This window comes from Phocoena phocoena, chromosome 4, assembly GCF_963924675.1.
Source record: "Phocoena phocoena chromosome 4, mPhoPho1.1, whole genome shotgun sequence".
In the NCBI taxonomy this organism is placed as follows: domain Eukaryota; kingdom Metazoa; phylum Chordata; class Mammalia; order Artiodactyla; family Phocoenidae; genus Phocoena; species Phocoena phocoena.
The window spans coordinates 33550582-33562773 of NC_089222.1; positions in this window are offsets into that span (position 1 = coordinate 33550582).

Genomic DNA, 12192 nt, shown 5'->3' on the forward strand with positions numbered 1-12192 from the left:
GAATTATATACATTATCTAATTGGGTTACGTTTTAAATTGGATTGGGTATTTAGTAATTTCTTTTCCCCGTCTCTGGTGAATGAGGGTTATCTTTGCCCATATGAGTTATAGCAAGAATTCAATTTTTGAATCCTATTACATTAGGATTCTGTCTCATATATATTAGACTCAAAATCCCATTCAGTCACTTGCTCCTCCATTTCAACAGCCTAGATAAAGAAATAAAGCAGGACATATGCTTCAATAAGTCTAGTTTGGGCAGTTTTTTAGGAATAACGAAATCTGCCTCCAAATCCTCATTAGCTGCTTGATGAGCTGAACCAATCAATGGGGAAATTTTCACAGTTAAACATTTAGCCTGAGGCCCACAAGGCCAAGTTCTTCTTGCTTCTTTTTGTCCTGACAGCCTCCTGTTCCCTTACCCTATTGATATCTTTAAGTAGTGGGCTATATAAACCTTTATAAGACACATAGCACAGTCCAATCCCTGTGTTAGAGGAAAGAAAAGAGAGGTACGCATATAGGTCTAATTATATCATATATCCTATTTATCCTTCCTATTAAAGACTCAAGTCAGTTTTGTCCCCCCAAGTCCTTATAAGGAGTGAGGGCATGACCTGTACACTAGGTAGCAGTGGCTCCACTTCCTTCCTCTCCTTTCTGCTTTTTCTTTAGGACAAAACCAAGAGTCCTCCCTAAAGAATTTGGTTGCTAGAGCAGTGTGGCAACACGATCCTCTGCTCACTACCTAAGAATATTTGCAGGCAAGGTACATACAAGTTGAGTCCTACGTGTGATTTTACTTCAGTCGTGAAAGACTCCATGAAGCAAACTTTGTGCACACTTTTTTCCGCGCTTCTCAACTGGGGTATGAGTTTTTGCATGTGTGGGAGTGAGCTAGCAAGGGTGAGAAATCACCAACTAACATTTTCCCAAAGAATCAATTATACTTAAAGACTTGAATAAAAATCATTATTGAATTCACATGAATTTATCCTGAAGCAGCACTTCCAAGTAATTTCAGACTTGAAGTGGGCAACTTCAAGCTAAAGTCCCACCCCCTCCCACCCTCTCTCCCACCCCCTCCCACCGCCCTCCATTCCTCAGAGACACAGGCTGTGCCCATCCCCTGCCAAACGTCCTCATTTCGTAGAGATTAGAAGCTTTGGATCTCTTGGAATAGGCCCAGACTCAAGAGTGGACATATTTAGGAGTGGAGTTGCTCCGGGGAAATTTTCGACCACTATAGTCCAACAGTGAAACTAAGTCAGAATTGGGGGCAGCATATTATGGTATATACATTCAAGACAATCCGACATGCAGGTTCTTGATACAAATTCTCAGAGGCAGACTTCTTGAATATTTAGATATAAATTATCCATATTCAGTGAGCCAAGCAATACCAATTAGGTTTTGAAAGAAAGAAGATTAGAAATTGTACTCATACACACTATGTTATTATTTGGGCCTGACTCGTGTGTGTGTGTGTGTGTGTGTGTGTGTGTGTGTGTCCATTTTCTACTCCAGAGTGGAGTTTGTTCTGCAAGCTACCGGCTTGGTTAAAAAGCTTTGGAAACATGAGTGCAGCTCCAGTCATAACATTTAGACCTTCATTTCAATCCCATAATAGTTAGCTTAAGTAATGTCTAAATATTTCTTTAAGCCACAATATCCTATTTTCAGCAATAGACTCTAAATCATAATACACTGTATTTGACTATATTCTGACTTGGAATAAGACCCTGTGTGGAATGGTTGTGAGCTCCTTTGAGATTTGTTAACTACACCAAGGTATAAAGTACGACTGGCAAAGGAAATATGTCTGAATCCTTGTTCTGATGGGATAATTTAGAAAAAAAAATGTTATCCGTGTGCTCTGCATCTGATCTGGTTCTGTCTTCACATCTGCTTCACGCTGAGCAGAAGCACCTTTGTGCCTATTAAAAGGCCAAGAGCTGTCTTTGAATTTACAATGATGTGTAGTTAAGGAGGAGTTATTTCCGTCATCAAGAAAATACCGTAACTCAACTGGCCATAGTTAAGAAAGTGTATAAATTCCAAGGACATTCAAAACGTCTGGCTTTGGATACTTCTCCCTTCCCATAATTGATGTGTTAGCTGTTCATGGGTGAAAGTACATACAGCACATCTTAGTAACATCTGTTTCAAGTTAGGGTTAATTGATTTCCATTTGTTTGTGTGTGTGTGTGTGTCTCTCCCCCCCTTTTTTTTCCCCTGAAATATATAGAAGATACAGATCAGGGGAAAAAAGTGTATTTGCAGACAAGATTTTCCATTTCTATGCATGCTTTAAAAGAGAAATATACAATAAATAAGAAACTTTCTGGAATTTTTCACTATACCATTACTCAATTGTGAAAATTTTCTCTGAAATCATAACTGAGACTTAGTGAGTGATTAGTATGTTCTAGTCACTCTGTTAAGTACTTTACACTCATTATCTTTATTAATCACAACAACAACCTCATAGGGTCAGCTTTTTTTATAGACGTGATTTTTGAATGTGAAAATAACTTGCCTAAGGGCAAAACTCTAGCCAAAAGAACAGCCAGGATTCTCACATAAGTGGTTGAAAGTGGTTGATACCAAAGCCTTCCTTGTATAATTGTACTAATGACTTATGAAATGCCATAGTGACCAAGCTATGGCCTTGATAGTGCTGTGTGCGGCGTCTTACACAAGGTACTTAGAGATTTAGAGAAAACTTACAAAACTAGCTGCCACAGTCCAAAGGCCGTCTCACAATATTTGACAACTTACTGGGACTGAATTTTTATTCCAGTAGTCTACGTGACTTTTCACAAGTCTCTAAAGCTCTCAGAATCTGGGTGTCCTAAGGTAAAATGGTTATACCTGGCTGATGTATCCAGTAGGATTGTTACAAAGGTCCAGGGAGTTAATCTGTATTGAAATGTTTTGCATACTCTGAAGGATAATTTTGCAAAGTGTTAAGTCAAAAATTTGCTTTCCAGAAATGGTAACAGATGTTCTGAGTGGAAATGGTTCCCGGGCAAATTAGTTTGGGAAACTCTGCATACTGTGGTAAATATCCCCTGTGTAGAGGACATGTGTTGTCTTATATAGAATCTCCACCAATTCTTTTCTGGTCATGAGACCTATGCTATTGGGGCATTTCTCCTTCCTCCCAGTACATGGTGCTGGTGGAGTTGCTATTCACCCAGGGAAAACAGCAGGACACACAACCTTCATTTTTAGCCTCTGCAAGAATTGTGACATAGCAAGGTCTAAGGATGTGAACCCAGAGCTGCTGGCAGCCATACCCTGCATGGTAGAATCAACCTGCAGTATAGACAACACCATCCAACTGCCTTTTAAGCTACTTCAATTTGGAATTCTGCTTAATATACTGTTCATAGAAATTCACTATGAGAAATACTAGAAAATACTAGCAGATTTCAATGAAACATGGTTTGAAAAACATATGAAATGGATTTCTCTTTATTAATTTAAGTCATAGTCACCAAGGAGCCATAAAAAATGCCACTTATATATAGTAATAAATTGTGAAACTAAATAGGAGAATTATTAGGCTGGAATTACTTGCTGTGATGTTGAAGAGAGAAACTAAGCATTAATAAAGAAATTGACAAAGTACTTTAGAATATTCCTTTTAATTTTGATATTCTGAGGACTTTTTCCCCAAAATGCTCTAGCCAAGAGTTCTTTTTTTTTTTCGGTATGTGGGCCTCTCACTGTTGTGGCCTCTCCCGTTGCGGAGCACAGGCTCGGGACGCGCAGGCTCAGCGGCCATGGCTCACGGGCCCAGCCGCTCCGCGGCATGTGGGATCTTCCCGGACCGGGGCACAAACCCCTGTCCCCTGCATCGGCAGGCGGACTCTCAACCACTGCGCCACCAGGGAAGCCCGAGAGTTCTTTTTTTTTGATTCTCATGGCAATATTCTCAGCAGATCGTTGATATATGACTACCAACTGCATTTTCTGTATATTCAGGGCCTGATAAAATGGTCAGAACTGTGTAAATCCCCTGAAAGTCTATAGTGTTGTTGGTACATTTTTCAGCCATCACATCATGATGATTTTGTTGTTTCAATATGATAATGGATCAAAATGTTTCAGATTCACTTTATAAGAATCTATTGGGCAAAAACAAAGAGACAGAAAGGAAGTTTTCAAAATGTAAATGATGTTCTAAAGGTAAGGCCATAGCAGCTTAACTCTGTGACGATGTAATCTTAAATGTTAAAATATTTTCAAAAATGTAGATATTTGGAACTATAGAGCTTTAGCCTAAGCCTAACTTGGGCTTCATCTACTATCCTAAGTATCAAATTATAGACCTTAATTGGCTGAATCTGCACAGTCAGTAAAAAAATATTGAATTAAATGGCATCTTCTGGTGTGAAATCATAACCCCACTTTCAGGAGAAGCCATGAGTCTCCAAAAACCGTGACGTGTCTGTTAGCATGTTTTCAATAAGTAACAGAGTATGCTATTTAAAGTGGCTTATAACATAAGACAACTTATTAACGCACAAAGATTTTATCATTGACCCAGGATCTGTCCATCTTTTCTTTCTAATTCCTTAGCTTTGCCTTCAGGCTTATCTCTTCCACATAACTGCAAGTTGGCTACAGTAGCTGTAAATATTGCATTGTCACCCAGAAAGACTACAAAAGTCCATATATTTTCTTTTGGCCTCTTAGTAATGAAAATAACAATTTTCCTAGTTGCTTCCAACAGACCTTCCCTTGGCTTGAATTGTATCATGTGACCATTTCCATTCTATTACTGGAAAGATGAATAGTTGTCTTAAACTAACCAATATTTACCTTCCTGTGATAGAGAGAATGGTCTCCTGATATCTCAAAAAGAAAAAAAAAAGTCATGCTTCTGTGTGAGCATGGAAGGATTGAGGAGAGGGACAGCACTGTTTACCACAAGTCCCTTGAAAATAAAATTTTCTAGTACACAATTTAAAAAAGAAAAGAACAATTAAAAAGAAGAAAATGTTGGGCTTCCCTGGTGGCGCAGTGGTTGAGGGTCCGCCTGCCAATGCAGGGGACACGGGTTCGTGCCCCGGTCCGGGAAGATCCCACATGCCGCTGAGTGGCTGGGCCCGTGAGCCACGGCTGCTGAGCCTGCGCGTCCGGAGCCTGTGCTCTGCAACGGGAGAGGCCGCAACAGTGAGAGGCCTGCGTACCGCAAAAAAAAAAAAAAAAAAGAAGAAGAAAATGTAAATTTAAAATAGTCTGAGGAAAATTAAAATAAAATAGATATTACTTTTAAAATTGTCAATAAATAATAGTGCATTTTATATTGTGATTGGAAATTATGTTCAGAGAAAACTAGTGGAACCAAAAATCAAAAGGAAAAACTTACTTGAAAAAATAGCCTCCCACAACTAAATTAGGGCAAAAGAGAGCTATATAAATTATTACAATTTTGTTAACATTCTTTTATCCTTCTCTATGAAATGTCTCCAATTGGCATCTAGATGATATATACTTAATCAGATTCACAGATTGAAGTTTTCTACTACAATTAATTTGACTGCTTTATAAGTAGATTTTTTAATATATGTGTGCATATACTCTTTTTTTAAGAACTGATACTGGTTCTGTAGAAGGAGAGAAGCAGAGCTCAACCTAGATTGCTATTGTTTACAAAAACATTCTCTACAAGATGGTTTTGGTATACACCTGTGAAATAGTTATCTGTCTGTAAATGAATGTGTTGGCACTCTGCCCCACAGAATTTAACAAATTTGAAATGTAAGTGTAGAAATTAACCCTTCCTAATCCCTTTCATTAAATCAGATGTTTCTATCATCTGACAAAAAAATGTTTGATAGGGGCTCTAATTATGCTTCCCCATCCTCCCACTAGAGCCTATATATGGGGGGCAGAAGTTAAAAACGAGTGCTTCCTTTCAGATGTTAGAACACCAGCCAAGCACTTCAGAGAGTAACTCACCCCAAAGGTGAGGATGTGGTTTACTGTGAGCAGAGGCATCAAAGCAGGCCTTGTGCTGCTTGCTCTCTTCTGAATGCTGCCTCCCTCTGCCACTTGAGCTACACAGTCTTGCCTCCAGGATAGAAAGCGCTCTGCTTTCCAGAGCTTCCTCTACCATTACACATGGGCACATTTTCAAATGACCTTACAGCTTCTGGGCCTCGTATAAATTTCCTATTGCTTCAGACTGTCTTTCATCAGCTTTATTGTTATCTAAGTGTCAGGACTAAGGAGATACAGATACCCATGGTATAACTGAAAAGAAGAGTAATCCACACATTCTTTCACTATTCGTTTAATAAGCATTTATTGCCTGCCAGGAACTGTGGATAAAGATACCAAACTTATCCCTGCACTCAAAGATGGGTCCCTACACTCAAGGAGCTTTCAGCTACGATGGAAAAAGATATTCCATGAAAATGGAAATCAAAAGAAAGCTGGAGTAGGAATAATAATAACAGAGAAGATAGACCTTAAAATAAAGACTATTACAAGAGACAAGGAAGGACACTACATAATGATCAAGGGATCAATCCAAGAAGATATTACAATTGTAAATATTTATGCACCCAACATAGGAGCACCTCAATACATGAGGCAAATGCTAATAGCCATGAAAGTGGAAATCAACAGTAACACAATAATAGTGCGGGACTTTAACACCCCACTTACACCAATGGACAGATCATCCAGACAGAAAATAAACAGGGAAACACAAGCTTTATATGACACAATAGACCAAATAGGCTTAACGGATATTTATAGGGCATTCCACCCGAAAGTGGCAGAATACACTTTCTTCTCAAGTGCTCACGGAACATTCTCCAGGATAGATCACATCTTGGGTCACAAATCAAGCCTCAATAAATTTAAGAAAATTGAAATTGTATCAAGCATCTTTTCTGACCACAGTGCTATGAGATTAGAAATCAATTACAGGAAAATAAATTGTAAAACAATACAAACACATGCAGGCTAAAGAATACGCTACTAAATAACCAAGAGATCACTGAAAAAATCAAACAGGAAATCAAAAAATACCTAGAAACAAATGACAACGAAAACACGACAAACCAAAATCTATGGAATGCAGCAAAAGCAGTTCTAGGAGGGAAGTTTATAGCAATACAATCGTACCTCAAGAAACAAGAAAAATCTCAAATAACCTAACCTTACACAGAGAGAAGAACAAACAAAACACAAAGTTAGTAGAAGGAAAGAAAGCATAGAGATCAGAGCAGAAATAAATGAAAGAGAAACAAAGAAAATAATAGCAAAGATCAACAAAACTAAAACCGGGTTCTCTGAGAAGATAAACAAAATTGATAAACCTTTAGCCAGACTCATCAAGAAAGAAAGGGAGAGGACTCAAATCAATAAAATTAGAAATGAAAAAAGAGAAGTTACAACTGACACCACAGAAATACAAAGGATCATAAGAGACTACTTCAAGCAACTATATGCCAATGAAATGGACAACCTGGAAGAAATGGGCAAATTCTTAGAAAAGCACAACCTTCCAGGACTGAACCAGGAGGAAATAGAAAATATGATCAGACCAATCACAAGCAATGAAATTGAAACTGTGATTAAAAATCTTCCAACAAACAAAAGTCCAGGACCAGATGGCTTCACAGATGAATTCTATCACACATTTAGAGAAGAACTAACACCTATCCTTCTCAAACTCTTCCAAAAAATTGCAGAGGGAGGAACACTCCCAAACTTGATCAACGAGGCCACCAACACCCTGATACCAAAACCAGACAAAGATATCACAAAAAAGTAAAATTACAGGCCAATATCACTGATGAACATAGATGCAAAAATCCTCAACAAAATACTAGCAAACCTAATCCAACAACACATTAAAAGGATCATACACCATGATCAAGTGGGATTTATACTAGGGATGCAAGGCTTCTTCAATATATGCAAATCAATCAATGTGATACACCATATTAACAAATTGAAGAACAAAAACCATATGATTATCTCAATAGATTCAGAAAAAGCTTTTGACAAAATTCAACACCCACTTACAATAAAAACTCTCCAGAAAATGGGCCCAGAGGGAACCTACTTCAACATCATAATGCCCATATATGCCAAACCCACAGCAAACATTATTCTCAATGGTGAAAAACTGAAAGCATTTCCTCTAAAATCAGGAGCAAGACAAGGGTGTCTACTCTTGCCACCAGTATTCAACATAGTCTTGGAAGTCCTAGCCATGGCAATTAGAGAAGAAAAAGAAATAAAAGGAATCCAAATTGGAAAAGAAGTAAAACTGTCACTGTTTGCAGATTACATTATACTATACATAGAAAGTCCTAAAGATGCCAGCAAAAAACTGCTAGAGCTAATATATGAATTTAATAAAGTTGCAGGATACAAAATTAATACACAGAAATCCCTTGCATACCTATATGCTAACAATGAAAGATCAGAAAGAGAAATTAAGGAAACAATCCCATTTACCATTACAACAAAAAGAATAAAATACCTAGGAATAAACTTACCTAAGGAGGCAAAAGACCAGGACACAGAAAACTATAAGCCACTGATGAAAGAAATCAACGACAACACTAACAGATGGAGAGATATACCATGTTCTTGGTTTGGAAGAATCAATATTGTGAAAAAGACTCTATTACCCAAAGCAATCTACGGAGTCAATGCAATCCCTATCAAATTACCAATGGAATTTTTCACAGAACTAGAACAAAATATTTTACAATTTGTATGGAAACACAAAAAAACCCAAATAGCAAAAGCTATCTTGAAAAGGAAAAACAGAACTGGAGGAATCAGGCTCCCTGGCTTCAGATTATACTACAAAGCTACAGTAATCAAGATAGTATGGTACTGGCACAAAAACAGAAACATAGATCAATGGAGCAGGTTAGAAAGGCCAGAGATAAACCCATGCACTTATGGTCACCTAATATATGACAAAGGAGGCAGGAATATACAATGGAGAAAAGACGGTCTTTTCAATAAGTGGTGCTGGGAAAACTGGACAGCTACATTGTAAAAGAATGAAATTAGAACACTCCCTAACACCATACACAATAATAAACTCAACATTGATTAAAGACCTGAATTTAAGGCACTATAAAACTTAGAGGAAAACATAGGCAGAACACACTTTGACAAAAATTGCAGCAAGATCCTTTGTTGACCCACCTCCTAGGGTAATGAAAATAAAAACAAAAATAAACAAATGGGACCTAATTAAACTTAAAAGCTTTTGTGCAGCAAAGGAAACCATAAACAAGGCAAAAAAGACAACCCTCAGAATGGGGGAAAATATTTTCAAATGAAGCAACTGATAACGGATTAGTCTCCAATATATACAAGCAGCTCATGCAGCTCAATATCAGAAAAACAAACAACCCAATCCAAAAATGGGCAGAAGACCTAAATAGACATTTCTCCAAAGAAGACATGCAGATGGTCAACAAACACATGAAAAGATGCTCAACATCACTAATTATTAGAGTAATGCAAATCAAAACTACAATGAGCTATCATCTCACACTGGTCAGAATGGCCATTATCAAAAAATGTACAAACAATAAATGCTGGAAAGGGTGTGGAGAAAAGGGAAGCCTCATGCACTGTTGGTGGGAGCGTAAATTGATACAGCCACTATGGAGAACAGTATAGAGGTTCCTTAAAAACTAAACATAGAACTACCATATGATCCAGCAATCCCACTACTGGGCATATATCCAGAGAAAACCATAATTCAAAAAGACACATGAACCCTTTTGTTCATAGCAGCACCATTTACAATAGCCAGGACATGGAAGCAACCTAAATATCCATCAACAGAGGAATGGATAAAGAAGATCTGGTACATATATACAATGGCATATTGGCCATAAAAAGGAATGAAATTGGGTCATTTGTAGAGATGTGGTTGGACCTAGAGAGTGTCATACAGAGTGAAGTAAGTCAGAAAGAGCAAAATAAATATTGTATATTAACACATATATGTGGAATCTAGAAAAATGGTATAGATGATCCTATTTGCCAAGCAGAAATAGAGACACAGATGTAGAGAACAAACGTATGGATGCCAAGGGGGTAGGAGGGGAGATTGGGAGAAATTGGGAGATTGGAATTGACACATATACACTATTGATATTATGTATAAAATAGATAGCTAATGAGAACACACTGTATAGCACAGGGAACTCTACTTAATATACTGTGGTGAACTGAATGGGAAGAAAGTCCAAAAGGGAGGGGATATATGTATATGTATGGCTAATTCATTTTACTGTACAGTAGAAACTAACACAACATTGTAAAGTAACTATACTCCCCCCAAAATTAATTAAAAATAAAATAAAAAAGCTTTCAGCTAGAGAGAAAGAGATAAAATGATAAAAATTAATAAGTTCAGGAAGATTAAGAAGTGACAGGAAAGATGTACAATGTACGAGTAGGCTACCGAGGAGGAACACTTCCTGAGGGATTCAGAAAAAAAAAATGTAGAGGGCTGGTCTTTTGTTCATATAAATAGATTCACTCTGTTCCACCATTACAAAATGAATGCATTCTCTTAGTAAGTGGGTAACTCCATGTCTCCAAATAATCACCAAGTAGACTTAATACTGGATTTACCCAGTCCTGCTTGGTGGCATAGATTTAAATTTCACCTTCTCTCAAAACAATATTTGTAGTCACTAATTTTACAATATGTTCTTCTGAAAGATGATAAAATATGGCAATCATTATTAATGAAAATATTCACCGTCGTTATTTGTTTAACAAAGAGAGACAGCAACCTAAGCTTAAGCTCAGTACGTGCATGAGATTGCCCACTGGGATCCTTAAAATCTTACAAGAAATAGACTTGGAATCTGTACACCGTGTCACCAGGCAATGAATTGAAAGGTATGTTGTTTAAGTTCTGTTTACTCTGCAGGCACTTTTTTGACTCACTGCTAGAAGTAACTATAAAAACTCCTCACGGGCTTCCCTGGTGGCGCAGTGGTTGAGAGTCCGCCTGCCGATGCAGGGGATGCGGGTTCGTGCCCCGGTCCGGAAGGATCCCACGTGCGACGGAGCGGCTGGACCCGTGAGCCATGGCCGCTGGGCCTGCGCGTCTGGAGCCTGTGCTCCGCAACGGGGGAGGCCACAGCAGTGAGAGGCCCGCATACTGGAAAAAAAAAAAAGAAAATCTCCTCATGAGCTAAGATAGTTTAAGTTGTCAACTTCACAAAAGAGGCCATAATCCATGGATCATTGACCAGACAGTGAGAGGTAGCCTGTCATATCAAAGCTTAGTAATAATGTTGATTGTAGCTTGGTAAACTGGAAGATGGGCTAAAAATCCTTCAGTATTCTCCAAGGGGCTTCTCAACTGGAAAGAGCAATTCAGTCAATAACTCAATATTTATCCCAGGTTCTCACAAATACTTCCCAGCACTGTGCTTGTCTAGACTAAAAACTCAATTAGTTCCTTCAGGCCCCCAAACTTACAAGCCTTCAGCTCTAAAATGTCCAGTCTCAGTCACTGCCAGGCACAAATAATGTGATTAATCCTTCCTAACTGAAGGTCTTTGCTGTTTCTGCTTTTTCTGCAAACTTCCATAGACTCATCAGCAGGGACTTGAATGACATAATATTTTTCCACATTGATATCTCTCATTCGTACTTGTGACAGCTGAAGGGGAAGAAGAATTCACATAATGCAAAGAGATGAATGACCTCATAAACAACGCCTGGGACTTTGACTTACCCATCTCCTAGTGTAGATTCTAAAAGTGATGATCATGAGAGAATATGCTTCAAGTCAGAGGGTTCTAGGAAGACCTACATAAGTCACAGTGGCCAAGTCAATATGGAGTTCAATTTACTATTTAAGGAATAGCACCCTGGAGGATTAAGGACTTGCCCATTTCTTAGCCATCCATCACATAACCAAGAATCATGTGGTGTTCCTGGTATAAGTTTGACCCTAAAAGAAAAAAATACCTTGCAGAATACTCCAATTAGATTCCTTTAACCCTTGAACCACTCAGTCACCCAGAATCTTTGTATTCATTCAAGACTGACTTAATAATTTGGGGGGTTCAGTGAAAAATGAAAATGCAGGGCCCTTTCTTCAAAAAGTAGTGAGAGGGCTTCCCTGGTGGCGTAGTGATTAAGAATCTGCC